This window comes from Pan troglodytes, chromosome 16 (genome assembly GCF_028858775.2).
Source record: "Pan troglodytes isolate AG18354 chromosome 16, NHGRI_mPanTro3-v2.0_pri, whole genome shotgun sequence".
NCBI classification, from domain to species: Eukaryota; Metazoa; Chordata; class Mammalia; order Primates; family Hominidae; genus Pan; species Pan troglodytes.
Window position 1 is genome coordinate 80,792,350 of NC_072414.2, and position 27,802 is coordinate 80,820,151.

At 45.4% G+C, this 27,802-nt stretch overlaps 1 long non-coding RNA gene across 1 annotated transcript; it reads left to right on the forward strand.

The window, feature by feature from the left end:
* Positions 1 to 796: 796 nt before the first annotated feature.
* LOC129137166 (uncharacterized) lies at positions 797 to 25,911 on the forward strand. The gene is made up of 2 exons (XR_008539398.1): positions 797 to 977; positions 24,127 to 25,911. It is a non-coding gene; the product is annotated as an uncharacterized LOC129137166 (long non-coding RNA).
* Positions 25,912 to 27,802: the final 1,891 nt, after the last annotated feature.

Genomic DNA, 27,802 nt, shown 5'->3' on the forward strand with positions numbered 1-27,802 from the left:
GGAAGGGAGAGGCAGGCAGACGGCTTAAGCTCAAGAGTTTGAGATCAGCATGGGCAACATGATGAAACCCCATCTCTACAAAAAACACAAAAATCAGCTGGGTATGATGGTATGCACCTGTAGTCCCAGCTACTGAGGAGGCTGAGGTGGGAAAATTGTTCAAGCCTGGTAAGTTAAGGCTGCAGTAAGCTGTGATAGCGCCACTGCACTCCAGCCTGGGCGACAAAGTGAGATCCTGCCTCAAAAAAAATAGAATATAGAGAGCCTGGCATAGTGGCTCATGCCTGTAATCCCAGCACTTTGGGAGGCCAAGGTGGGAGGATCTCTTGAGCAGTTCAAGATCAGCCCAGGCAACATAGTGAGACCCTGTGTCTAAAAAAAAAAAAAAAAAAAAATGAAATTAGCCAGGTGTAGTGGTGCTAGCTAGTGATCCTAGCTACTCCGGGGGCTGAGGTGGATGGCCTGAGCCCAGGAGGTCGAAGCTGCAGTGAGTCTATATCGCACCACTGCACTCCAGCCTGGGCAACACACCAAGACCCTGCCTCTCAAAAAACAGAAAGAATATGGGAGAGGAGGGATTTGGGAGTCAACCTCATGTCCAAATCCAATCCCACCACCAATTCACCGGTGAGAGGTGAAGTCAGCTGGACTTCCTGAGTCGAGTGGGGACTTGGAGAACTTTTCTGTAACTAGCTACAGGTTTGTAAAATGGACCAATCAGCAGGACATGGGCGGGGACAAATAAGTGAATAAAAACTGCCCCCACCCCCACACCCCCCCACACCACCACCTTGCAGCAGGCAACCCGCTTGGGTCTCCTTCCACGCTGTGGAAGCTTTGTTCTTTTGCTCTTTGGGTTCGTGCCAACTTTAAGAGCTGTAACACTCAGGGCGAAGGTCCGCAGCTTCATTCTTGAAGTCGGCGTAGACCACGAACCCACCGGAAGGAACCATACTCCGGACACACCAGGACCCTCGGTAAGTTGTTCAGTCTCTGCATAAGTGAGAATAATACCTCTCACCTGAAGGGACTGTGCTGAGGACAACATAAAATTAGGTAGCTCTAAGACACTAGCTCCATGTCCCAGGCAAAGTAAATGCTCAGTGAATAGTGATCATTGCTACAGACTATGTAGCAATGTGTGCTATGGGCCAAGAGTGTGAGTTGCCTGGGCTTGAATCTCAGCTCCTGCTGCTTTCTTTCTGTGTGATCTGGGATAAGTTAATGACTCTGTCTGTGCTCCAGTGTTTTCATCATAGTACCTACCACATAGTGTTTGTTCTAAATACACGAACTCTTTTAATTTTAACATTCAGAACAGTCCATGACAGATTAGTGAGGGCTCAATAAAGGTGGGCTTTGCCCCTGATAACACAACCTGTTGAATTCTATTTGATTTGGCATATATATATATATTTTGAGACGGAGTCTCGCTCTGTCGCCCAGGGTGGAGTGCAATGGCACGATCTCAGCTCACTGCAACCTCCGCCTCCCGGGTTCAAGCGATTCTCCTGCTTCAGCCTTCCGAGTAGCTGGGATTACAGGTGTGCACCACCAGGCCCAGCTAATTTTTGTATTTTTAGTAGAGACAGGGTTTCACCATGTTGGCTAGGTTGGTCTTGAACTCGACCTCGTGATCTGCCTGCCTCGGCCTCCCATAGTGCTGGGATTAACAGTCGTGAGCCACAGTGCCCGGCCTAATTTGGCATTTTACAAATTCCATTCACATCTATAAGTATCCTCCTTCTGAAGTGGAATCCCGGAGTCTGAAGTTTAACTCAGACCAAGTTTACAGCACCGAGCTGGGTGCAGTGGCTCGCACCAGTAATCCTAGCATTTTAGGAGGCCGAGGTGGGAGGATCACTTGAGTTCAGGAGTTAAAGACCAGCCTGGCCAACATGGCAAAATCTCATCTCTACTAAAAATATAAATATTACCCGGGCAAGGTGGTGCACACCTGTAGTCCCAGCTACTGGGGAGGTTGAGGCAGGAGGATCCCTTGAGGCTGCAGTGAGCCGTGATCATGCCTCTGCAGTCATCTGCTTGATAGAGCGAGACCCTGTCTCAAAAAAATAAAGTCTCAGGAGTCTCATTTCCAGAAGAAATGTCAGATCTGTGGGCCCAACAGTTACGTGTTCTGTTTGGCTCGCTTGTGGATCTTACATTGTTCACAGGACATCTAAAGAAGCTTTTAGGTTGACATTACCTTGAAAAGCTGGAGATACAAACCAGGAGAGGCTTCAAGGTGTCCCTCCCCACTGACTAGTGAACAAAAGGAATCCCAGATCTTGAAGACCTTTACACTGCTGTGGAGGCTTCCCTGCCTGAGCCCTATCAGCTGGAAACCCTGGAGTGGAATGTACAGGAGCTCGAGGATTCATGGATGAATCTATCCCATTACCCAATACCCACTGGGTGCTGAGCACTGGGGATGGCAGAATGCAGTGTATGCAGCTTTCCCTAAGTGACTTTGGACTGCACACTTAACATACATAGGTTTTCTTTTTATGAAGTGTATAAACCAAAAATAAAATTCTAAGCGCCCCCCACCCCCCACCCCGCCAACCCTCTGAATGGACTTTCTCCTTGGCCAGGGCGCTCTTAAATTTTTCTTTTTTTTTTTTTTTTTTGCTGAGATGGAGTCTTGCTCTGTCGCCCAGGCTGGAGTGCAGCAGCATGATCTCGGCTGACTGCAACCTCCGCCTCCCAGGTTCAAGTGATTCTCCTGCCTCAGCCTCCCAAGTAGCTGGGACTACAGGCACGTGCCACCATGCCCGGCTAATTTTCTTTTTTTTTTTTTTTAGTAGAGACGTGGTTTCACTGTGTTAGCAGGATGGTCTCGATCTCCTGAACTCGTGATCTGTCCATCTCAGCCTCCCAAAGTGCTGGGATTACAGGCGTGAGCCACTGCACCCGGCCTTTTTCTTTTTTTTCCTTTAAGTTCTGGGATATATTTACAGAATGTGCAGGGTTGTTACATAGGTATACACGTGCCGTGTTGGTTTGCTGCACCTATCAGTCCATCATCTAGGTTTTTAAGCCCCGCATACATTAGCTATTTGTCCTAATGCCCTCCCTCTCCCTTCCCTTGCCCCCGACCCCCTGACGGGCCCTGGTGTGTGATATTCCCCTCCCTGTGTGCATGTGTTCTCATTGTTCATCTCCCGCTTATGAGCGAGAACATGCAGTGTTTGGTTTTCTGTTCCTGTGTTAGTTTGCTGAGAATGATGGTTTCCAGCTTCATCCATGTCTCTGCAAAGGACATGAACTCATTCATTTTTTATGGCTGCATAGTATTTGATGGTGTATATGTGCCACATTTTGTTTATCCAGTCTATCATTGATGGGCATTCAGATTGGTTCCAAGTCTTTGGTATTATAAATAGTGCTGCAATAAACATACGTGTTGGTGGGAGTGTAAATCAGTTCAACCATTGTGGAAGATAGTGTGGCAATTCCTCAAGGATCTAGAACCAGAAATACCATTTGACCCAGCCATCCCATTACTGGGTATATACCCAAAGGATTCTAAATCGCTCTTAAAATTTAACCTGAGAGATGGGTCAGGCCATGATGGGAAGTAGGGATCGGACATGCCTCATTATACCTCTCCAATATTAACAGCAACACAGACCTTTAAGTCTAATAAGAAGCATTTACAACCTATTCTTTCTGAAGCCTGCTACCTGGAGGCTTCTTCTGCAAGTAAGAATTTGGTCTCTACCATCCTTTATCTTAACCCAGACATTTCCTTTCTATTGATCCTGATGGATTTTTAGATAAAAACCGATTGTCAACCAGAAAATTTTAAAATCTGTCGATAGCCCGGAAGCCCCCACTTCCACCTTTCTGAACCAAACTAATATATTTCTTAAATGCATTTGATTGAAGTCTCATGTCTCCCTGAAATGTATAAAACCAAGCTGCATCCCAACCGCCTTGGACACATGTTCTCAGGGCTTCCTGAGGGCTGTGTCCTGGGCCATGGTCACTCATATTTGGCTCAGAATAAATCTCTTCAAATATTTTACAGAGTTTGACTCTTTTCATCTACAGGTGTGTTGAGGCCCACAATACCATACTCCAAGATGAAAGTCTCAGAAGCAGCTCCAGAAATAAGTTTTTCTATGACCTTCTTCCCTTTTGTCTCTGGCCCCTTGTTCCCCCACGGGCTAGCCATAGAAACTAGAACCTTTCCCCAAGGCGAGCCATAGGAATCAGAGCCCCTTTTCCCCACAGCCAGCCATAAAACCCCAAAATATTGCTCTAATCCCACCCCCTTTCTGTGTAAAAACTGGTCATAAAGAAATTAACCTACCTTGTTTGACTGTGGGTCATAAGACCCCCATTCCGGAGAGAGTCCTGCCCCACACCCAGAAAAAAAGGGACTGCTGCAGAGACAGGCCAAGAAGAATCTACACCAACAGGCCTTGCTGGGTTCCCCGACTCAGGCTGTTAGCGCTACATCACACCCTTTTTGTCCAATCATATTTCTATACAGCTGTCCATACTTTGTTGAACCTAAGCAAAGAAAGGGACAATCTCCTGTGAAAGGAAGATAAATCTTCCCCAAATCACTAAGCCAAAGGGAAAAGTCAAGTTTGGAACGGCGTTGGGCAAACCTGCCTCTCATTCTATTCCTAAATAAGATAGCTACAAAGATAAAAAAATAATAATTAAAAAAAAAAAAGGCTACATACCTCCTTCACAATTTGCCCACAATGAAATTCCTTGTGGACAAAGGACAGAACTCAAAGTCATCCCTCTGCTCACATGGGACAAATGCATATGTGATGACTTCCTTTGCCCTGTTGTTTCACACTAATCCAGACTAAGGCATATTCCTGTAAATTGTGCATTCAGTGAAAGGCTAATCAGATACTCAAAAGAATGCACCCATTTATGTCTTTTCTACCTATGACCTGGAAGCACCCCCCACACACAAAACTCTGAGTTGTTCCGCCTTTCCAGACTGAACCAATGTATTAAATACATCTTACATATATTGATTGACGTCTCAAGTCTCCCTAAAATGCTTAGAACCAAGCTGTGCCCAACCACCTTGGGCACATGTCATCAGGACCTCCTGAAGCTATGTTACGAGTGCTTCCCTAACCTTGGCAAAATAAACGTTCTAAATTGACTGAGACCTCAGGAGTTCGAGACCAGTCTGACCAACATGGCGAAACCCCATCTCTACTAAAAATTCAAAAATTATTCGGGCATCGTGGCAGGCGCCTGTAATTCTAGCTACTCTGGAGGCTGAGGCAGGAGAATCTCTTGAACTCAGGAGATGGAGGCTGCAGTGAGCCGAGATCATGCCGTTGCACTCCAGCCTGGGCGACAGAGTGAGAATGTCTCAATAAATAAATAAATCGACTGAGATCTGCCTCAGATATTTGGGGTCCATACTCTGCTGTATCTTGGGTCTTCATTTTGCAGTTTCCTGTGTCACATAAAACTATGACCAAATAAATTTGTGTGACTTTTCTCCTATTTGCCTTTTGTCAGCTGTTTTTTCAGCAAACCTTGGTTTCTAGAGTCTCTTTCAAATCTTGCCTTTTGTGATTATGTCATGAGTGGTGTAAGGTTAGCGATAAGCAGGTCCACGCATGTTTGTGTCTTTCCACTGTAAACCAAAAAGTATCCAAGACAGGTCTTCAACTTAGAAGTGTATTTTGCCAAGGTTAAGGACATACCTGGGAGACAGGTCTGTGTGTAACTGCCCGAGGGGTTCCTCCTGCCTGCTGCATAAAGACCACAGCATTGTAGTAGAGAAAGAGTTTAATAGACACGAGGCCGGCCTCACCACATGGGAGAGGGAGTTCATATGCAAATCATCTTGTCCTAAGCTCACAGGTTAGGGGTTTTTCAAAGACAGTTTAGGGGAAGTGGTGGGAGTGGCCAAGTAACAGATACTTGCTGCTGATTGGTTGGGGGGATTAAATCATAGGGGTTTGAAGTTCTCCTGTGGGCTGAATCTCTTCTGGGTGGGGCCACAGGAACAGGGTTGGCAGTCCAGGTGGAGCCATCCGGTCCAGGTGGAGCCATCCGGTCCAGGTGGAGCCATGGGCATCGGACATACAGAAAAACTGGAAATATATCTCAAAAGGCCAATCTACAATAGTGGTGTTATTTGCAGGAGCAATTGGGGAAGTTGCATCTTACAACCTCCGGAATAATGGCTGATCCCTTTATGTCTGTGCCTTAGCAGGACTCAGGTCCCTCCAGTGAACCTGATGGCCTTCCATTAACTTTACAAAAGCAGTTGAGTTTGGGGCAAGGCCTATTATCATTTAAACTATAGCCTAAATGTCTTCCAAAGTTATCGTGGCCCAATAGCCCAGGAAAAATTCAGAGAAAGGCGAGATGGGGGTTGAACAGTTAGCTTCACTTACTGTTATAATTTTCCTCACTGATACAATTTTTGCAAAGGTGGTTTCACGTGCCCTTCTCCAAAGATGATTTTGAGGGTTTCCCTATTTAAAGGGGAAAAGCAGGCTGGAGGGGAAAGGGGAGTGTGTGGTCACATTACTGAGTCTACGTGTTGCAAGAGAAAAGGAGCAGGTAGGAGAATAGTCAATTATATACTCATCTTGCACTCAGCAAATCAGCACTTTACATAGGATAAGGTGAGCAGCTGGGCACAGTGGCTCACGCCTGCAATCCCAGTACTTTGGGAGGCCGAGGTGGGCAGATCACCTGAGGTCAGGAGTTCGAGACCAGCCTGACCAACATGGAGAAACCTGTCTCTACTAAAAATACAAAATTAGCTGGGCGTGATGGTGCATGCCTGTAATCCCAGCTACGTGGGAGACTGAGGCAGGAGAATCACTTGAATTCGGGAGGCGGAGGTTGCAGTGAGCCGAGATTGTACCATTGCACTCCAGCCTGGGCAATAAGAGCAAAACTCCATCTCAAAAATAAAAAATAAAAAATAAAGTGAGCATAGAGTAGCTCCTTGTGCAGATATTTAACCTTTTTGTTTGTTTGTTTGTTTTCTGTAGCTTTCTGCATAACTCAGCTTTCAGCTTAATTTTTTCCTTCTGGCACAGTGAATTGGGGTCCCAAGTTTTTATTTTCTGATCACACCATAATGTCAGGCCTTTATTGATGCTGTTTCCATCACAAAAGCCACGAGCTACAGGGAGTTCCCAAGGAGGCAGTACTTGCCGTTCACTTGGAAGTCAGAGCCACAGGCACACAGGCGCAAGCCACTCCACAAGTCCATCAATATTGCAAACCATACATAATAGTATACTTAATATAGAAATGTTATAGGTTAAACAGGCCACAACAAACAAAGTCATATTTAACATCAAGAGGAAAAAGAGAAAGGAGAAAAGGTTAACAAACCAGTCTAGGGGGAGCGAAGTAGTGTGAAGAGTCCTGGTCTGGGCCAGGCCATCAGTCAGTCTTGCAAGAAACAGTTTTTGGCAGGGCGCAGTGGCTCATGCCTGTAATCCCAGCACTTTGGGAGGCCGAGGCGGGTAGATCACGAGGTCACGAGTTCAAGACCAGCCTGGCCAACATAGTGAAACCCCATCTCTACTAAAAATACAAAAAATTAGCCGGGTATGGTGGCAGGCACCTGTAATCCCAGAAACTTGGGAGGCTGAGGCAGGAAAATCGCTTGAACCCGGGAGTCGGAGGTTGCAGTGAGCCGAAATCGCACCATTGCACTCCAGCCAGGGCAACAGTGCAAGACTCCGTCTCAAAAAACAAAAAAAGTTTTTGACGGCAGGGCCTTGGGTGCAGATGTGGAGTTCTTGTCACTCATGATAAGTGTCAGTCAAGACACTGGTGTTGACACAGGAGATAGAAATTATTTAGGCAGATAGTGAGGGCAAAAGAGTCCTTGGCAGAACTCCTCTCCTAACAAAAAGCAGCCCAAGAAATTATTATTTTTTTTCCCTAACAAAGAGCAGCCTGAAAAATCAAGCTGCAAACATAAATAAGAAAGCTGGAAGCTTGCATGGGGGATTGCCAGCAGCTGCACCAATAGAAAAGGGCTACCTGGGGGCCAAGCATGTCCACCATGGAAGCTCCACCTTCCCTTTTTTTGTCAGCATGTGTACAGTAAGAAAGAAATGGGCAACATGGCGCAGCTCAGGCAGGGAACCCACCTGCATAATAAAAGACTGGGTGGGGGCTGCCAGAGATTCGCACCCTATGCAGGTGGGTGGCAGATGTAGGACACTTGGTCCCAACCAGTTTTTCATGCCCTATGTAGATCAGACACCACCTTCCCACTAGCTCATCTATAAACCCCCCTGCATTTCACCACGGATCAGCAACCCATTTTTTCAGGACACCTCTCTGTAGCAGAAAGCTATTCTCTTTCTTGTGCTGATTAAATTTCCACTCTTAACCCCTCTTTGTGTGTCCGCATCCTTGATCTCTGTGGCCATGAGACAAGGAACCTCAAGTTCAAGCAATTCTCCTGCCTCAGCTTCCTGAGTAGCTGGGATTACAGGTGTGCACCACCATGCCTGGCTAATTTTTGTATTTTTAGTAGAGGCAAGATTTCACCATGTTGGCCAGGCTGGTCTCCAACTCCTGACCTCGTGATTCATCTGCCTCAGCCTCCCAAAGTGCTGAGATTACAGGTGTGAGCCACCGTGCCCAGCCAGGCCTGCTCTTTTAGAGTCACAGAGTTCTCTGGTGACAACTGACAGTTGGAAGAGTTGTGCTTGTTTGTGTCTTTATCTGGTTGGATGCAGCCTTTATCTTTTTTTTTTTTTTTCTGCTTATTAAGCAAAATATCTTATCCTTGTTGGCAAAGTGCCCTGTGAAATATAAAATGGAGTCTTTTTCTAAGATGGAGTTGGTGGGGTCAAGGGTGCTGTACACAGATTATATCTTTATTATTATTATTATTATTATTATTTTTAGAGACAGGGTCTCCCTCAGTTGTGCAGACTGGTCTTTAACTCCTGTGCTCAAATGATCCTCCTGCCTCAGGCTCCTGAGTAGCTGGGACTACAGGCATGAGCCACTGCCCCTGGCTACCTAGTTCTATTTTTGATCTGAACTTCTACTATTTTAATCATGTGATTCTTTTGCCAAAACAACAAGGGAGAGAGAGATATCAGAGCCTGGGGCTTCTGCAGAGTGGCCCTCCTCTCTGCCGGCACATCTGCCCACACCACCTCCTGCACACAGATGTTTACAGTCGCCAGAAACCACAGCACTTCCGCCTGCTTCAGACAGTGTGGCCAGCTCATCCCACTGACCTCTTGCTTTGTTTATTAGAGAAAAAAAGCAAACGCCTGACCACCACCAAAAAACCCTACCACCAAGGTCCCAGACAGGCTGAACCCATAACCTCAGGGAGGGAGGGCAGCCTGAGGTGAGGGGAATCCCAGTGGCCTGAGGAGGGCTTGGCCACCCCCTGACCCCGGCAGGAGCACCGTGAATGAACTGAAAAGGGGGCCCTGTACCCCAGCGCTGACCTTTTCATCCCAGTGCCTGGTTCTTCTACCACGGACTCCACGGTGTAAAATGACTTTCTTTCTTGTCAGCTGCATTTATGAAATAATGCTGCTAAAAAGGCCAGTTATAGTTGTGAAAAGAAAGTTGACCAGGTGTGGGCGATTGGATTAGATTCTGGATTCTGTCATCCGCTGCCCCGCTTCCTAGAAGCAGACTGTTTATCCCCACCAGCCATGAGATGTGTGGTGCCTCCCGGGGAAAGAGTGTGCCTTTCCTGCCCTGTCAGGCCTGGCCACATGAGTGATTATGGCCCATGAAACATGGTGGAGGTGACACAGCCCAGCTCCGAGCAGAGGCTCTAAGCATGTACACCAAAAAGTATCCAAGACAGGTCTCAATCAATGGAGAAGCTTATTTTGCCAAAGTTAAGGACACACCTGAGAGACAGGTCAGTGCCTTTGTCCAAAGATGATTTTGAAGGTATCAATATTTAAAGGGGAAAGTGGGCTGGAGGGAAAAGACAGCACAGTAATTCACATGTTACGAGAGAAAAGGAGCAAGGAAGGGGACAGTCAATTATGTAATTATGTATTCATGTGGCACTCAGTAATCAGGACTTCACATAAGGTGAACACAGTAGCTACCTGTGGAGATTTCTTTCTTTCTTTCTTTCTTTCTTTTTTTTTTTTTTTTTGAGATGGAATCTTGCTCTGTCACCAGGCTGGAGTACAGTAGAACGATCTCAGCTCACTGCAACCTCCACCTCCCAGGTTCAAACAATTCTCATACCTCAGCCTCCTGAGTAGCTGGGACTACAGGCGTGTGCCACCACCACACCTGGCTAATTTTTTGTATTTTTAGTAGAGACGGGGTTTCACCATGTTAGCCAGGATGGTCTCGATCTCCTGACCTCGTGATTCACCTGCCTCAGCCTCCCAAATTGAGGGACAGGCGAGAGCCACCGCGCCTGGCCACCTGTGGAGATTTCTAACCTTTTACCTGTAGCTACCTGCTTAGGAACAAAAGGAAAAGCAGTGGATTGCATGATGCAGCTTTCAGCTTAATTTTTTCCCTTTCAGCACAGTGAACTGGGGTCCGGAGTTTCTATTTTCCTTTCACAAGCGCCATTGCGTTGCTTCCTGCAGCTGTCCTGCTTTCTGCCTCGGGGATACGTAGTTCCAGACGGGGGCTCCTCCTTCACCTTAAGCCCTGGAATGAGAGGTCACAGGGGCAGAGCTGCAGCCACCAACATATAACGTGAGAGCAAGCAACAAGCCATTGTTGTTAGAAGCCATGAGATTTGGGAGTTGTTACCTCCTCAAGGTTGTAGCACTGACTCCTGCTGATGTCCAGCGTGCAGACTTACCCTAAACATTTCAGCCCTGACATCCCATGCCTTACAATAAATCTCTCTCCCTCCACCCCTCAACCTCCAGAACCAATCCAGGTGTTACTGTATTCCCAGGCCGAACTATCCTTATGATCTGCAAGGCCCTGGGTCTCTGCGGCTTCTGCTGCAGGGTGCAATGGGGATGTGAGGCAGGACTCTGAGAAGCTGGGTGCCCCCAGCTGGTGCTTGGGAGCCTTACACCGCTGAGCTGGAACTCATCCCCACGCTCCTGGCCCTCCTCTCCTTGAGCCCCCATCCTCTCCTGTTTTACACAACCCCCAGCAGGCCTGTGATCCTTTGCTGATTTCTTTTCCTCTTTAAGGTTGTCCTTAAGTATGATTTATCCCAACTTCATCAATGTAAAAACAAGTGTATTGATCAAAGACTTATCAGCAGCCTTTCCCCTTTCAGGAAGTATCTATCCCTTGAGTCTTTTCTTTCCTTCTTTCCTTCTCTCTCCCTCCTTCCCCCTTCCCTTCTTCCCTCCCTCCCTTCCTCCTTCCATTCCCTCCCCTCCCCTTCCCTTCTACCTTTTCCCTTTGCCCACTCCTTCTCATCTTGTCTCTAGTTTCCACATATGTGCAGACAGTGAATACAGTGGGAGAGAAAGGGCCCACTCTGGGAAGTGATTGCAAGGCACAAGGACAGGAATCAAGCCAAATGCATGGTGTGGAAGGGCAGGAACAGGTGCAGGCACAGCAGCCCGGTCAGAGGCACGGAGGGCAGAAGCAGGGCCTGGTAGTGTTCGGGAGGCTGGTTGGGAGGTGAAGCCCTTCACTGACACAGGATATGGGGAAGAGTTGGTGAGGGGGTGGGAAGAAAGTTATTTGGGTTTGAGATGTTAAATTGAAGGTATCTGTGGAATGCCCATGTGGACAGGCTGAGAAGGCGGAAGGAAGTTAGGATCCACAGCTCAGGAGAGCAGTGGAGAAAGACACTGTGGTTTGGGTGGGCCTGAAAATCCCGGAGAGAGGTGAAGGTGCAGGAGTGGAAGAGAAGTGATGAGTGACAGGAGAAGTGCTGGCTCCACGCTGAGGAAATTCCAGCATTCAAAGGACTGGCAGGTAAAGAGGTGCCAAAAAAGAGGAAAAAGGGGGACAGGAGGGGCAGTCCATCTCCAAGTTCCAGAGAAAGAGAAGAAAGAGACAGAAAGGCTGGGCGTGGTGGCTCACCCCTGTAATCCCAGCACTTTAGGAGGCCGAGGCAGGCAGTTCACCTGAGGTCAGGAATTCGAGACCAACCTGGCCAACATGGTGAAACCTCGTCTCTACTAAAAATACAAAAAATTGGCCAGGCTTGGTGGCTTGCGCCTATAATCCCAGCTACTCAGGAGGCTGAGGCAGGAGAATCACTTGAACCTGGGAGGCAGAGGTTGCAGTGAGTGGAGATCGTGCCACAGCACTTCAACATGGGCGACAAGAGCAAAACTCTGTCTCAATTAAAAAAAAAAAAAAAAAAGAGAGAGAGAGAAAAAAGAGAGAGGATAGAAATAATAGGAAAAATGCCGGGTGCGGTGGTTCACGCTTGTAATCCCAGCACTTTGGGAGGCTGAGGCTGGCGGATCACAAGGTCAGGAGTTCAAGACCAGCCTGGCCAACATGGTGAAACCCTGTCTCTACTAAAAATATGAAAAAAAAAATTAGCTAGGCATGGTGGCATACACATGTAATCCCAGCCACTCTGGAGGCTGAGGCAGGAGAATTGCTTGAACCCAGGAGGCGGAGGTTGCAGTGAGCCAAGATCATGCCACTGCACTCCAGCCTGGGTGACAGAGTAAGACTCTGTCTCGGGGTTGGGTGGGGGGAAGAAAGAAATAATAGGAAAAAAATCCCTAAGTTGAAGAAAGACATGAATCTTCAGATTGAAAGAGTTCAAGTGTCAAGCAAGATAAAGAAAAGCCAAAAACAAAACTAGACACAGCCTGGTGATACTGCAGCACTCTAAGGATAATGAAAAGCTTTCTACATGTTTCTGGAGTGAGGAAAACAGGTCACCTGCAACTAGCATCAAATTTGTCATCAACAATATTGGGTTCTAGAAGACGTCTAAGATATATATTGAAAGATATTGAAAGAGCGCCTTCCAAGTTCTCAGGGAGTTTTGATGCTATAGATGTACACCCGCGTGCATTTTCTGGGGAAAAAAAAGGTTCAAAGACATACTCCAGCAAAATAAAAAAGGAATTCACAAACAGGAAATAGTGAAATTAACTGAGGAGCACAATGTGGAAAAAAAAAAATCCCAGAATGACAGTTGTCCACAGACCAGCAAAGTTAGTGGTTCAGTTAGAATAGCAAATCAGGGAGTTACATTAAAAAATGATTTCAAGAAGAAAGTGGATTCCAATCAACAAATAATGTTTATGAAAGAGGATGATCTTTGTCTTTCCATCAGTAAAAAAGCCAGAGAAGCAATAAACAAAACTCCAGGAAAAACAAAAGGTTATGTAAGTTGTGGCCCATATGTGAAGCAAGCCTTTTCTCTTTCCCTTCTTTTCTCCTCTTTTCTTTTTTATTTATATTTATATATATATATATATATATATATATATATTTTGAGACAGAGTCTTGCTCTGTCACCCAGGCTGGAGTGCAATGGCACGATCTCAGCTCGCTGCAAACTCCGCCTCCCGGGTTCATGCCATTCTCCTGCCTCAGCCTCCTGAGTAGCTGGGACTATAGGCACCCGCCACCACACCCGGCTAATTTTTTGTGTTTTTAGTAGAAGCAGGGTTTCACCATGTTAGCCAGGATGGTCTCGATCTCCTGACCTCGTGATCCATCTTCTTTTCTTTTCGAGACAGGTTTTCTCTGTGTTCCCTAGGCTGGAGTGCAGTGGTGCAATCTCGGCTCACTCCAGCCTTGACCTTGAGGGCTCAAGCCATCCTCCCTCCTTAGCCTCCCAAGTAGCTGATGGCATGTGCCACCATGCCCCGCTAATATTTGTATTTTTTGTAGAGACAAGGTTTTGCCATGTTGCCCAAGCTGGTCTCAAACTCCTGGGCTCAAGCGATCTGCCTGCCTCAGCCTCCCAAAGTGTCAGGATTACAAGTGTCAGCCACTGTACCCAGTCTATTTTTCTTAATTGAGGAATAATGTACACATGGAAAAATACTCAGATTTTAAGAGTAGCATCCAACCATTTTTATCAAATAATGTAAGTAAAATATAGCATTAACATTCATTTCATCTGTTTCTTTTTTGTTTTGTAATGGGGCTACTAGAAAATTTTAAAATACATCTGTGGTTCATGTTGTATTTATTTTGAGATAGAAATACCCTCATTTAACATATACCCCTATCAAGACAAAGAATATTTCATCACCCCAGAATTTTCCTCATGTCCTTTCCCAGTCAATCCTCCTCACCCCAAAGCAATTGCTGATCTGAAAGAGGCTAATATTGAGAAACAGATGAAGTATGATAACTGGGTGGCCATTCCACCTGGATTCTTAGAATGTCTCCTTCAAGCAGCACAAGTGCAGTGCAAAGAATTACATTTAATTCCTTATGGATCCCTTTTTTTTTTTTTTTTTTTTTTTTGGAGACAGAGTCTTGCCCTGTCACCCAGGCTGGAGTGCAGTGGCACAATCTGACTCACTGCAAACTCCGCTTCCTGGGTTCAAGCGATTCTCCCGCCTCATCCTGCCGAGTATCTGGGATTACAGGTGCACGCCACCACGCCCAGCTAATTTTTGTATTTTTAGTAGAGGCAGGGTTTCACTATGTTGGCCAGGCTGGTCTCGAACTCCTGACCTCAAGTGATCTGCCCTCCTCAGCCTCCCAAAGTGCTGGGATTACAGGCATGAGCAACCGCACCCGGCCACCCATCACAATTTTTTGTCCTAACATTATAAATAATATTTATGGTTGTATTGGTTTCCTAGGACTGTTGTAAGAAATTACCACAAACATAGTGGCTTAAACTAACAACATACAATTTATTCTCTCACAGTTCTGGAGGCCAGAAGTCTGAAATCAATGTCTTGACAGGCTGCTCTCCCTCTGAAGTCCTGGGGAAGAATCCTTTCTTGCCTCTTCCAGCTTTTGGTGGCTCCAGACATTTTTTGGCTTGTGGCCACATCACTGTAATCTCTGCCTCTGTGGTCACACTGCTTTTTCCCCTTCTCTGTACCTTCTCTGTGTGTCTCTTATAAGGACAGTTGTCACTGTCTGTATTCAAGCTTCACTTGGCTAATCTAGGATAATCTCCTCATCTTCAGATTTTAAATCAATGATATCTGCAAAGATCCTTTTTCCAACTAAGGTCATATTCACAGGTTCCAGATTAGGTCATGGACAGACATGTCCTTTGGGGGGCCACCATTCAGCCCACTACAATTGGTTTTCTTTTTCTTTTTTTCTTTTTTTTTTTGTCTGAGACGGAGTCTCGTTCTGTCACCCAGGCTAGAGTACAGTGGCGCCATCTTGGCTCACTGCAACCTCTGCCTACCGGGTTAAAGAAATTCTCCTGCCTTAGCCTCCTGAGTAGCTGGGATTACAGGCGTGCGCCATGCCCAGCTAATTTTTGTGTTCTTAGTAGAGACGGGTTTTCACCATTTTGGTCAGGCCGCTCTGGAACTCCTGACTTCAGGTGATCTGCCTGTCTTGGCCTCCCAAAGTGTTGGGATTACAGGCACGAGCCACCACACACAGCCTACAATTGGTTTTCCATTCTTAAAGCCCACATCTCAGTGGAAACGTGAACCACGTAGGTTATTTTATTTTATTTTATTATTTATTTTAGATAGAGTCTTGCTCTGTTGCCCAGGCTGGAGTGCAGTGGCATGATCTTGGCTCACTGCAACCTCTGCCTCCCAGGTTCAAGTGATTCTCCTGCCTCAGACTCCCAAGTAGCTGGGATTACAGGCACTCGCAACCACACCCGGCTAATTTTTGTATTTTTAGTAGAGATGGGGTTTCACCATCTTGACCAGGCTGATCTTGAACTCCTGACCTCGTTATCCACCCTCCTCGGCCTCCCAAAGTGCTGGGATTACAGATGTGAGCCACCATGCCCAGCCCACATTAAGTCATTTTAAACGTTCTAGTAGCCACATGGTTACAGTAGGAAGTTGAGTCAGGCATGAGTGGGGCAGGAGAGGGCTCCCCTCACCCACCAGGAATGTCAGGCAACCATCAGGTGATGGTTTGGCAGTTGTCACACTGCCTCTCTAAAATGATATTTGGCAGCTGGTGCTAGGGAGAGGCAATTTCCTGATGGCCCACAGTTGTCACACTAAATTGATAATTGGTCGCAGGCACCAAGGAGAGGCAATTTCTCAATAGATAAAAACACTTGAAATTCGTCATCAGCAGCTTCCAATAATTTATCCGGAATTGGGCGCGTGAGTTTAGGCATGCACGTTAAGAGACAAAATGGTGGAGTATGACTTTGCAGGCATTCCACCAGAAAAGGAAAGAACGCCTCAGGTGAGCATGCATACAACTTCTAAAACACACTGTGCATGCTCACCTCCCAAGCGCAGGGAGGGCACCGTGCATGCGGGCAGCTCGCCCTATGGGAAGGATGAAGGGAAATGGGAACAAGACACTGGAAGTAGGCCAGCATATACAACCCTAAGTCAAAAGATCCAACATCACACTTGACCTTCACGGTGCCCATCTGGGTGTCTTCCAAGTGCGCTTTCCTTCCTTTGCTGCTGTAAAGCTTTTTAGTAAACTTCCACTCCTGCTCTGAAACTTGCCTCGGTCTCTTCTTCTGCCTTATGCCCCTCAGTCAAAACCTTTTTTCTGAGGAAGCAAGAATTAAGGTAGCTGCAGACCGATATGTATTTGCCACTGGTAACCCACATATTTGCCGCCCCTAATAACATTACAAAAGGAAAAAGAAACAGATAGAATTAATTTTAATGTAATTGATAGATAAGTAGTTTTTGTTTTTGTTTTTTTTTGAGACAAGGTCTCTGTCCCCCAGGCTGGAGTGCAGTGGCATGATACAGCTCACTGCAGCTTCAACCTCCAAGGCTCAGGTGATCTTCTCACCTCAGCCTCTCAGGTAGCTGGGACTACAGGTGTACACCACCATCTCCAGCTAATTTTTTTGTATTTTTTTAAGAGACAGGGTTTCACCACGTTGCCCAGGCTGGTCTCACACTTCTGGCCACAAGCGATCTTCCCATTTCAGCCTCCTAAAGTGCTGGGATTACAAGCTTGAGCCACTACGCCTGGCCTAATGTATATTTTATTTAATGAAACATCCAGAATATTACCATTTCAACATTTAACCAACATACAATTATTAATAAGAGAGTTTACCTTTTATATTGTTTTTAGCACCAAGTCTTTGCAATCTTGTATATTACGCTTACAACACAAATCAATTCAGACTGTCCCTGTTTCAAGGGCCACACATGGCTAGTGGCTACCATGGTGGACAGAGCAAATCTAGATAATGCACAGAGTAATTTATTGCAGAGTATGTTTATATGGATGGGATAATTTATTATAGAGGATAGAATGTAAGTATTACAAACACTGACAAAGTAAAAGTAAGGATATAGTCACAGAGGTTGGGAAATGTGGGGAGATAACAGGATGAACAAATTTCACATAGTAGGAAGTGAATCAACAGAAATTTAAGTATAGAATTTAGAATTATAGTGTAACCATTTGTTTCAGTCTATTGCCGTGTAACAACCTACTCCAACATTTAGCGGCTTAAAGCAACAACTATTTTATTTGCTTGTGGTTCTGTGGGCCAGGAAGGCAAGTCACACTTGGTTGGGGGGCGCTGTTTCTCATGGTAGTGGCTGAAGCACTGGGATAGCTGGAGACTCCAGAATGGCCCACTTGCATGACTGGCAGTGGATGCTATCAGCCAGCTTAAGCTCAGCTGGGATTGCTGGCCAGGGACCTCTGTTCTCCTGTGAGCCTCTCTCCAGGCTGCTCAGACTTCCTCAGGGAAGGGGTTCTAAGAAGGAACCTCTCAAGAACTGAAGATAGATGTTGCAGATCTCTTAAAACCCAGCCTTGGGGCCGGGCGCGGTGGCTCACGCCTGGAATCCCAGCACTTTGGGAGGCCTAGGCAGGCGGATCACCTAAGGTCAGGAGTTTGAGACCAACCTGACCAACATGGCAAACCCTATCTCTACTAAAAATACAAAAACTAGCCTGACGTGGTGGCACGTGCCTGTAATCCCAGCTACTCAGGAGGCTGAGACAGGAGAATTGCTTGAACCCAGGAAGCAGAGGTTGCAGTGAGCCGAAATCGTGCCATTGCACTCCAACCTGGGTGACAGAGTGAGACTCCGTCTTAAAAACAAAACAAAACCAAAAAGAACCCCAGCCTTGGAAGGTACACATTTTCACTTTTCGTGCATTTTATTGATAGAAATAGGTCACGGGGCCAGCCAAAATTCAAGGGAAGGGAAACTAGACTCCACCTCTTAATGGAGGGAAAGCAAATTAATACCGCAAAAGAGCAAGTAGGATGGGACATCTCGTTGTGTCCGACATTGAGAACACAATCTACCATACCACTAGAAGAAAACAGACAGATAACAGACACTTGGGGAGAAGACAGGTGGGAAGGGAGCTGAGAGAGCTAGCTTGAAAATTATTTACTCTGGATACAGTCAGATGTTGATAAATCAATAAATATGAGACTGTAAAAAGTAAAGTAGAGGTTCCTCTTCAAAGACTTTCCTCCCCGTCTAATTAGGAATAGATAGTAACTTTTCTTAGAAGCAAAATTTATTCAAAGACCTGTGCTAACATTCTTAAATATCTGCCAGCCATAATAAAGAAATCAATGTACTTTATGTTCTTAGCTCCCACAATTTAGCCTAAATATATGCCCTGGCAAGCTTATACTGGTCCAAGCATAGCCTGTTCCTCTTCCTTATTTGAAGGTGTTTTTACCTTTTTCAGCATTCCATAAGTTACCTCCTCCTTCCTTTGTTCTCCTCTGCCTTTGCCTCTTTTAAAAAGTTCTAAGTTGCAGACGGGTGAGGTGGCTCACGCCTGAAATCCCAGCACTTTGGGAGGCCGAGACAGGTGGATCACGAGGTCAGGATATCGAGACCATCCTGGCCAACATAGTGAAACCCCCATCTCTACTAAAAATTCAAAAAAATTAGCCAGGCTAATGGTGGCGGGCGCCTGAAGTCCCAGCTACTCGGGAGGCTGAGGCAGAAGAATGGCATGAACCCTGGAGGCAGAGCTTGTAGTGAGCCGAGATCGCGCCACTGCACTCCAGCCTGGGTGACAGCGAGACTCCGTCTCAAAAAAAAAAAAAAAAGTTCTAAGTTGCTAGCCAATCGGGACAAATACAGAATGTCAGGTCCTGCTCAAGCCAGTGGAAACCAGACACAGCAGTAGGGTAGACACGTCAGGTTATAAATGACCCTGTCTCCTTTGTTTGGTGTGCTCTCATGGCAAAACTGCTGATGAGTGTACCCTTTCTGCAGAAAGTATAAAAATGGCCTTGCTGAGGAATTAAATTAATGTTCAAGTGCTATTTCTTCATGGCACCAGGGAACAAGCATTTCAAACAAGACAGAAACAGTGATTTAGTGTAATACTGATAACAGAAAAGACACAAAACAGAGTGGTAAAATCACTACCTCTGGGTGGTAGGAATGGGGTTGGGAAGATGAAGCAGGAGACGTTGATGTTGCATGTTCTACTTTGTTAAACCGAGGGAATTAGTATTAAGAAATGGTGTTCATGGGCTGAGCGCAGTGGCTCACACCTGTAATTCGAGCACTTTCGGAGGCCAAGGCAGGAGGATCACCTGAGGTCAGGAGTTTGGGACCAGCCTGGCCGATACAGTGAAACGCTGTCTCTACTAAAAATTCAAAAATTAACCGGGCGTGATGGCATACACCTGTAATCCCAGCTACTCAGGAGGCTGAGGCACGAGAATTGCTTGAACCCAGGAGGTGGAGGTTGCAGTGAGCCAAGACTGCATCATTGTACTCCGGCCTGGGCGACAGAGTGAGACTCTGTCTAAAAAAAAAAAAAAAGGAATGAGATTCATGGATTATTTTTATGACGTAAATAAACATATATTATGAAGCTAGATAAAAATAAACCTATGAGACAAGGAGGGTACATAAGAGAGAAAGAAAGAATCTGTGGACTCTAGCAACATATAAAAAGGACTATACACCATGACCAAGCAAGATTTACTCCAGGATATGCCAAGTTGGTTTAACACTGAAAATCAATCAATGTAATACACCATGTTAATAGAATAAAGGACAAAACCACACGATCATCTCAATAGATGCAGAAAAAGCATTTGACAAATTCCAACAACTTTCGTGATACTCAACAAGAAGGAGTAGAAGAGAACTCCCTCAACCTAATAAAGGACATCTACAGAAACCCCACAGCTAACATTAGACTTAATGATGAAAGACTGAATGCTTTCCCAGTAAGATCAGGAAAAAGACAAGGATGTCCGTTCTCACCCCATCTATTTAACATTGTACTGGAGGTTCCAGCCAAGGCAACTGGGCAGGAAAAATAATTTAAAGGCATACAGATTGAAAAGGAAGAAGTATAACTCTGTGTTCACAGATGACTTGACCTTGTACATAGAAAATCCTAAGAAATCACATACACACATGCACAGGCGCAACTATGAGAGCTATCAACAAGCTCAACAAGGTTGAAGGATACAAGACCAATATATAAAAAATCAACTGTATTTTATACACTAGAAATAATCCAAAAAATGAAATTAAAAAAACAATTCTATTTATAGTTACATGAAAGAGAATAAAATATTTATAAGTAAATTTAACAAAAGAAGGAATGACGTATACATTTAAAACTACAATCATTGAAATAAATAAAAGGAAGATGTCACCTGTTTTCGGATTGGGAGACTTGTTAAAATGGCAATACTATTCAAATTAATGTACAAGTTCAACACAATGTTTTGTTTTTTGTTTTTTGTTTTTGAGACAGAGTCCCGCTCTGTCTCCCAGGCTGGAGTGCAGTGGCACAATCTCAGTTCACTGCAACCTCCATCTCCTGGGTTCAAGCAATTCTCCTGCCTCAGCCTCCCAAGTAGCTGAGATTATAGGCATATGCCACCATGCCTGGCTAATTTTTGTATTTTTAGTAGAGATGGAGTTTTGCCATGTTGGCCAGGCTGGTCTTGAACTCCTGGCCTCAGGTGATTGCCCGCCTCAGCCTACTAAAGTGCTGGGATCACAGGCATGAGACACCATGCCCAGCCTCAACACCATCCCTGTCAAAATTCTAGCTGCCTGTTTTGCAGAAATTGAAAAGCTGATCCTAAAATGCATATGGAAATGCATGGGACCTGGAATAGGCAAAACAATCTTGAGAAGAACAAAGTTAGAGGATTCACAGTTTCTGATTCAAGACTAAGTGGTACTGGGACAAGGACAGACATATAAACCAAGAGAACAAAACTGAGAGTCTAGAACTAAACCCACATATTTATGGACAACTGACTTTTGACAAGGTGCCAAGCCCATTCAATGAGGAAAAGACATATCTTTTCAACAAATGGTGCTGAGACAACTGGATATCCACATCCAAAAAAAAAAAAAAGTTTAATCCCTGACATCACACCATATACAAAAATTAAGTCCAAAAGGATCAAAACCTACATGTAAGATCTAAAATTATAAAACTCATAGAAGAAAACATAGAAGTAAATTATTGTGAACTTGGGTTAGGCAAGGATTTCTTAAATATGACACAAAACACAAGTAACAAAAGAAAAAACAGATAAGCTGGACTTTATCAAAACTAAAAACTTTTGTACTTCAAAGGACACTACCAAAAAAAGTGAAAAGACAACCCACAGAATGGGAGAAAATACTTGCAAATCGCATGTCTAATAAAGGTCTGATATGAGAATACATAAAGAACTCTTATAATTTAAGAAAAAAGAGATAACCGAATTTTTAAATGGGCAAAGGATTTAAATAGATATTTCTGCAAAAAGCTATACAAGTGGCCAATAAGCACACAAAAAGATATTCAACATTATCAATCACTGGAGAAATGCATGTCAAAATTACAATGAGGTGGCACTTCATATCCACTCGTATGGCTAAAACCAAAAACACAGACAATGAAAAGCGTTAGTGGGGATGTGGAGAAACTGGAACTCTCATATATTGTTGGTGGGAATATAAAATGGCAAAACCATGTTGTAAAACAGTGTGACAGTTCCTCAAAAGATTAAGCATAAAATTACCATATGACCTAGCAACTCCACTCCTATGCGTATGCCCAGGAGAAATAAAAACATGTATCTGCACAAAAGCTTGTATACAAGTGTTCATTACAGCACTATTCATAATAGCCAAAAGGTGAAAACAACCCAAATGTCCATCAACAGTAACAAAAGATAAAACAGACAAGTTTGACAAGTTGAACTTTACCAAAATTAAAAACTTTTGTACTTCAAAGGATACTACCAAAAAAACTAAAAAGACAACCCACCTAATAGGAGAAGACATTTGGAAATCACATGTCTGTAATAAACAAAGTGGTATATCCATACAATGGAATACTATTCAGCAATAAAAAGGAATAAAGTGCTAATGAATGCTACAACATGGGTGAGCCTTGAAAACATTACACTAAGTGAAAGAACCCAGTCACAAACGCCACATATCCTTTGATTTCACTTACATGACATGTCCGGAATAAGAAATAGGTACAGTCAGAAAGTAGATTTGTGGTTTCCAGAGGCTGGGTGGAAGGGAAAGGGGGAGCAACTGCTCATGGGAACAGAGTTTCTTTTTAGGGTGATGGAAAGTTTCTCGAATCAGATAGTAGTGATCGTTGCACAACTCTGTGACTATCCTAAAAGCTATTGAATTGTATACTTTAACATGATGAATGTTATGGTATGTGAAAAAGGAAGGAAGAGGTGAGAGAAAGAAAGAGTACAAATGCATATAAAACTTGGAGGAAGAAGAGAAAGAAATTAAGGAATTACTAAACCTTTTTTTTTTTTTTCTTTTTGAGACAGAGTCTTGCTCTGTTGTCCAGGCTGGAGTACAGAGGCGTGATCTCGACTCACTGCAACCTCCGTGTTACAGGCTCAGGGATTCTCCTGCCTCAGCCTCCCAAGTAGCTGGGACTACAGGCATACATCACCACGCCCAGCTAATTTTTTTTTTTCTTTTGTAGTTTTAGTAGAGATGGGGTTTCACCATGTTAGCCAGGCTGGTCTTGAACTCCTGACCTCAAGTGATCTGCCCACCTTGGCCTCCCAAAGTGCTGGGATTACAGGCGTGAGCCACCGCACCTGGCCAAAACCTTTATTTTCTCAATGAAGCAGACATTCACTCCACAGACCTTATGTACTATATGCAGAACACAATAAATGCCTCTTGGCCCAGCTGAGGCTCAGTAGCTGATCATTCACTAAGAAGGCAGAGGGCTCTGCTGATTCAAAAGGGATACCGGGTTCAGGATTTCAAATGGGGGAAGTTTCCATTGAGCCTTCTAAGTGCAGGGAGCCTCCTGACCTCAAGTGATCCGCAGATCTCGGCGCCCCCATAGAGTGTTTAAGCATCCCGGGCCACTATCTGTGGCCCAAAAGGTTTTTTAAGGGGCAAGAATCCTTTTCTTGGCTTCTGCAGTCAGTCTCCTTGCCAGTGACAACATCAGGGCAGCAGTGGAAAAAGACACGCTTTCAGTTGCTGGAAAAAGTGTCTTCACCGTCTTGGCAAGTAAGTGCTTTTGTTATTTTCCCACTAAGTGATTCATTCTCCTGGAGGCAACTCCTTGGGCACTTCCTGGACACCCACTCACCTGTAAACACTGAGGTCGCTCCTGTCCAAAAGGAGTGCTTCCTGTGGCTGCCTGCAGAAAAAACAGGCTCAGTGTAGGCAGAAATGGCGGCTTTCAGAAATACCGCATGATCTCACTCACATGAGGAATTTAAACCAGCGGAACACAGAGACAGGAGAGGAGTGGAATGGTGGTCACCAGGGGCTGGCGTCGGGGTGGAGGGTGGAGGTGTTGGTCAAAGGATACAGAATTAGACAGCAAGACTTAGTTCAAGGGATCTATTGTACAATCTGATGACTATAATTAATGCATTGTACACAATACTTGAAAATTGCTAGGAGAGTAGATTTTAAGCGTTCCCACAACAAATAAGTAAGTCTGTGAGGTAGTACATATGTTAACTACTTTGACAAAGCCATTCTGCCAGGTATACATATTTCAAAACATCATGTTGTATACCACAAATGCATACAATTTTAATTTGTCAGTTTAAAAAATAAAAAGAAATTACTGCCTTCTCTCTCTTTGCCTCCCCTTAAGGAATGCCTTCACTGCCTGAGGGACCTGTCCTAGGTGCCAGAGTGAGCAGGGAGGAACACAGGTGTGTCTCGGTGGCTGGAGAACTCAGCCAGGACGACGCCCAGTTTGGAACTGTACCGAAGCTGAGCCCTGCCTTGCACGGCTGAAGCTTAGCCACAGAGGCGGAACTTCCCTGGCTTTTCCTGGAAGCGGAAGCCGTGAAATGGCCAAAGCACAAGACAGGGTGGTGCAGTTTTGCTCCGGCGCGATCACCGTTGGCCACGCGCCTCGGTCTCTATCTGTAAAAGAGATCCCCATCTCTGGTATTTGATGCTGGAGAGAAAAATGTGCGGCCTCCGCCCAACCTTGAGTTTCCTGCTCCACCGCGCCCTCTCGTGGTTAACTGGACTCACGGCTTTCTCGCCCCCAACCCCAAACACCTACATTGCGGTTCTCAAGCTTGGCTGAGCGTGGGAATCACCCGGGGACCTGCGAGACACCGATGCCTGGGTACCGGACTCTATCCGCGCCTCCCCCTGCGAGAGATTCTGACTTAATTGGCCTGATGCAATCTGGGCGTCCCCTGGGGATCACAATGTGCAGTCAAGGCTGGGAAACACTGACCCACTTCTGCTCTGCCAGGGGTCCTGCGTTTGGCTGACGACATTTCTCCTGTCAGAGCCCACCAGACTCTGCTTTCCGGATATTAAGGATCCTTTTGCAAGTCAAAACACCTCAATGACGGCATCACACCCTCAAGCATCCACCCTCTACTCCTGAAATACTCATGATTAATATGTGCTTTTAATTTCTATTGCTGGAGAAAATGTTTCTGAAAAATTGCACTTACATAAATAGATAAGGCATATTATTTGTATTATCTGCTGAAAACATCCGTGATGTGTGCATGTGTGTGCTGCGTATGCACAGAGCTTCCTCACTATAATTTCAGGAGCTTCTCAGGGCCTTAGGTCAGAGATCCGCTAGCCGTGCCAGGGCACTCTGGCCCTAATGTTAAAAATAGACCATGGCTTTAGCCACTCCTGTCAGTATCTTGTCTCACTGCCCAGTGCTCCATTCATCAGGAGAAATTCCTGAGCTGCTGCCCAGCCAGTCAGCCAGGCCCAACTGAAATTCCCAGGGGGCCTGTGAGGGGTCACACGTACTCTTAGCTTCTAGGCTGGACCTCAGGACTCCTAGCAGAAGGATATCCACTGTGGCCCTGCGACCTTGTCAATCGTTTGATTCACAGCCTCTCAGTGACACTGGCACTCAATGAGATGGGCTCCTTTCATGACACGGTCACCACCATCATCACAATCTCCAGCATTTTTGGGTTCCTACTATGTGTACAGCAGTTTTCAGGAACATTTATTATTTATTTATTGAGACAAGAGTTTCCCTCTGTCACCCAGGCTGGAGTGCAGTGACATGATCTCAGCTCACTGCAACCTCAGCCTCCTGGGCTCAAACGATTCTTGTACCTCAGCCTCCCAAGTAGTTGGGATTACAGGCACTCACCACCACACTAGCTAATTTTTGTATTTTTAGTAGAGATGCGGTTTCGCCATGTTGGCCAGACTGGTCTTGAACTCCTGACCTGAAGTGATTTGCCCACCTCGGTCTCTCAAAGTGCTGGGATTACAGGTGTGAGCCTCCATGCCTGGCCTATTTTAAAGGAACTTATAAACATTAGAAAATAGTGTCTTTGTCATCCAAAAATGTATAGTCCAGTGGGAGAGAGGGTAATAACATGGGGACATGTGAGAAAATAAAGTTCTGTTTAATTCCCTCAGACCCAATTGAGCACTGGTGTAAGAGTTGTGTAAGATATTTTAAAGATGCCTTAAAAGAGGTTAGAATCTGAGGACAATGAGAATGAGGACAAGAAATGCGAGGCAGTATGAAAATATCAGGGTCAACAATGTAAAGCAGGGGAAAGTAGTGCCTCTGCTAATCGGGACTCATTCTGCTGCTAATGTCAGTTCATCAACTAAAATTCACTTAAACAACAATAACAAAAAGGAATTTATTGATTCACTGAGCCAAAGGATAGGAAGAATGTGCTGAGCTTCAGTGACAGTGGAATCCGGGACTGAATGCCAGCAGGAATTTCTCTCCCCTTTCCCATAACCCCCACCCTTCCCCTTCCTACTACACCCACTTTCCCCAAACTCTGGGCTTCCCCCTCTCTGCAGCCTTTCTTCTCTTCCACACAGAAGGGCTTTCTCTGCACACCAGGAAATATGGCCCCAGGCAGTTCAAGATTCATAACCTTGGTCCTCTACCAAAAAGGAAAAGAAACCTTCCCTCCCAGTTCCGTTTAAAAGAAGAACAAACCAAACAAACCAACAGAAAAGGACTTGAAGTACCCACTCTTCTGGGCAGAGTGAGATGGGGTACTTTCATTGGTCACCCATCCAGAGCCAAACAGTAGGCGTGGGGGAGAAATGTCCCCTGAAAGAAGGGGATGATGGTTGTAGCAGACAAAACAAAGTCAGCCAGTACATGACATGGGATTGCTTTTCTGAAATGAAGGGCCACCGTTTTTGTTTGGTTTGGTTTGGGGGGGTTTTTTTGTTTGTTTTTGTTTTTGTTTGTTTGTTTGTTTGTTTGTTTTGATATGGAGTCTCGCTCTTGTTACCCAGGCTGGAGTGCAATGGCGTGATCTTGGCTCAATGCAACCTCCGCTTCCCGGGTTCAAGTGATTCTCCTGCCTTAGCTTCCTGGGTAGCTGGGATTACAGGCGCCCACCACCGTGCCCGGCTAATTTTTGTATTCTTAGTAGAGACGGGGTTTCACCATGTTGACCAGACTGGTATGGAACTCCTGACCTCAAGTGATCTGCCCACCTCGGCCTCCCAAAGTGCTAGGATTACAGGCGTGAGCCACTGTACCTGGCCCCGGGGCCACTGTTTTTAACCAATTGTCAAAGGGATCCCTAACCCAAAGATAGTCTTCCAAGGGACCTCAGTGACCAACCAGTTCAACTCTTCCGTTTTACAGAAGAGAACACTGAGCTACAGAGAATTTAGGTGATTTGCCTAAGATGGCACAACTATGATGGGATTCTGCATTTGACTGGATGTAAGTGGGGAAAGAGGTATGTGAGAAGAAAGAGTCAAAACCTGGTCTGAGGCCAGGCGCAGTGGCTCACTCCTGTAATCCCAGCACTTTGGGAGGCTGAGGTGGGCGGATCTCCTGAGGTCGGGAGTTCGAGGCCAGACTAACCAACATGGAGAAACCCCATCTCTACTAAAAATACAAAATTAGCTGGGTGTGGTGGTGCATGCCTGTAATCCCAGCTACTCAGGAGGCTGAGGCAGGATAATCGCTTGAACCCGGGAGTCGGAGGTTGCGGTGAGCCAAGATTGTGCCATTGCACTCCAGCCTGGGCAATGAGAATGAAACTCCGTCTCAAAAAACAAACAAACAAAGAAGCAAACAAAAAACCTGGTCTGTCAGAGTAAAGACAAATTATTTTTCATTTTTTATTTTATTGAGACAGGGTCTTGCTCTGTCACCCAGGCTGGAGTGCAGTGGCACAACCAAGGCTTACCACAGCCTTTACTTCTTGGGCTCAAGGAATCCTTCCACCTCATCTTCCTGAGTGGATGGGACTAGTAGCTGTCACCTCAGCTTCCTGAGTAGCTGCCACCACACCTGGCTAATTTTTGTATTTTTCATAAAGACTAGA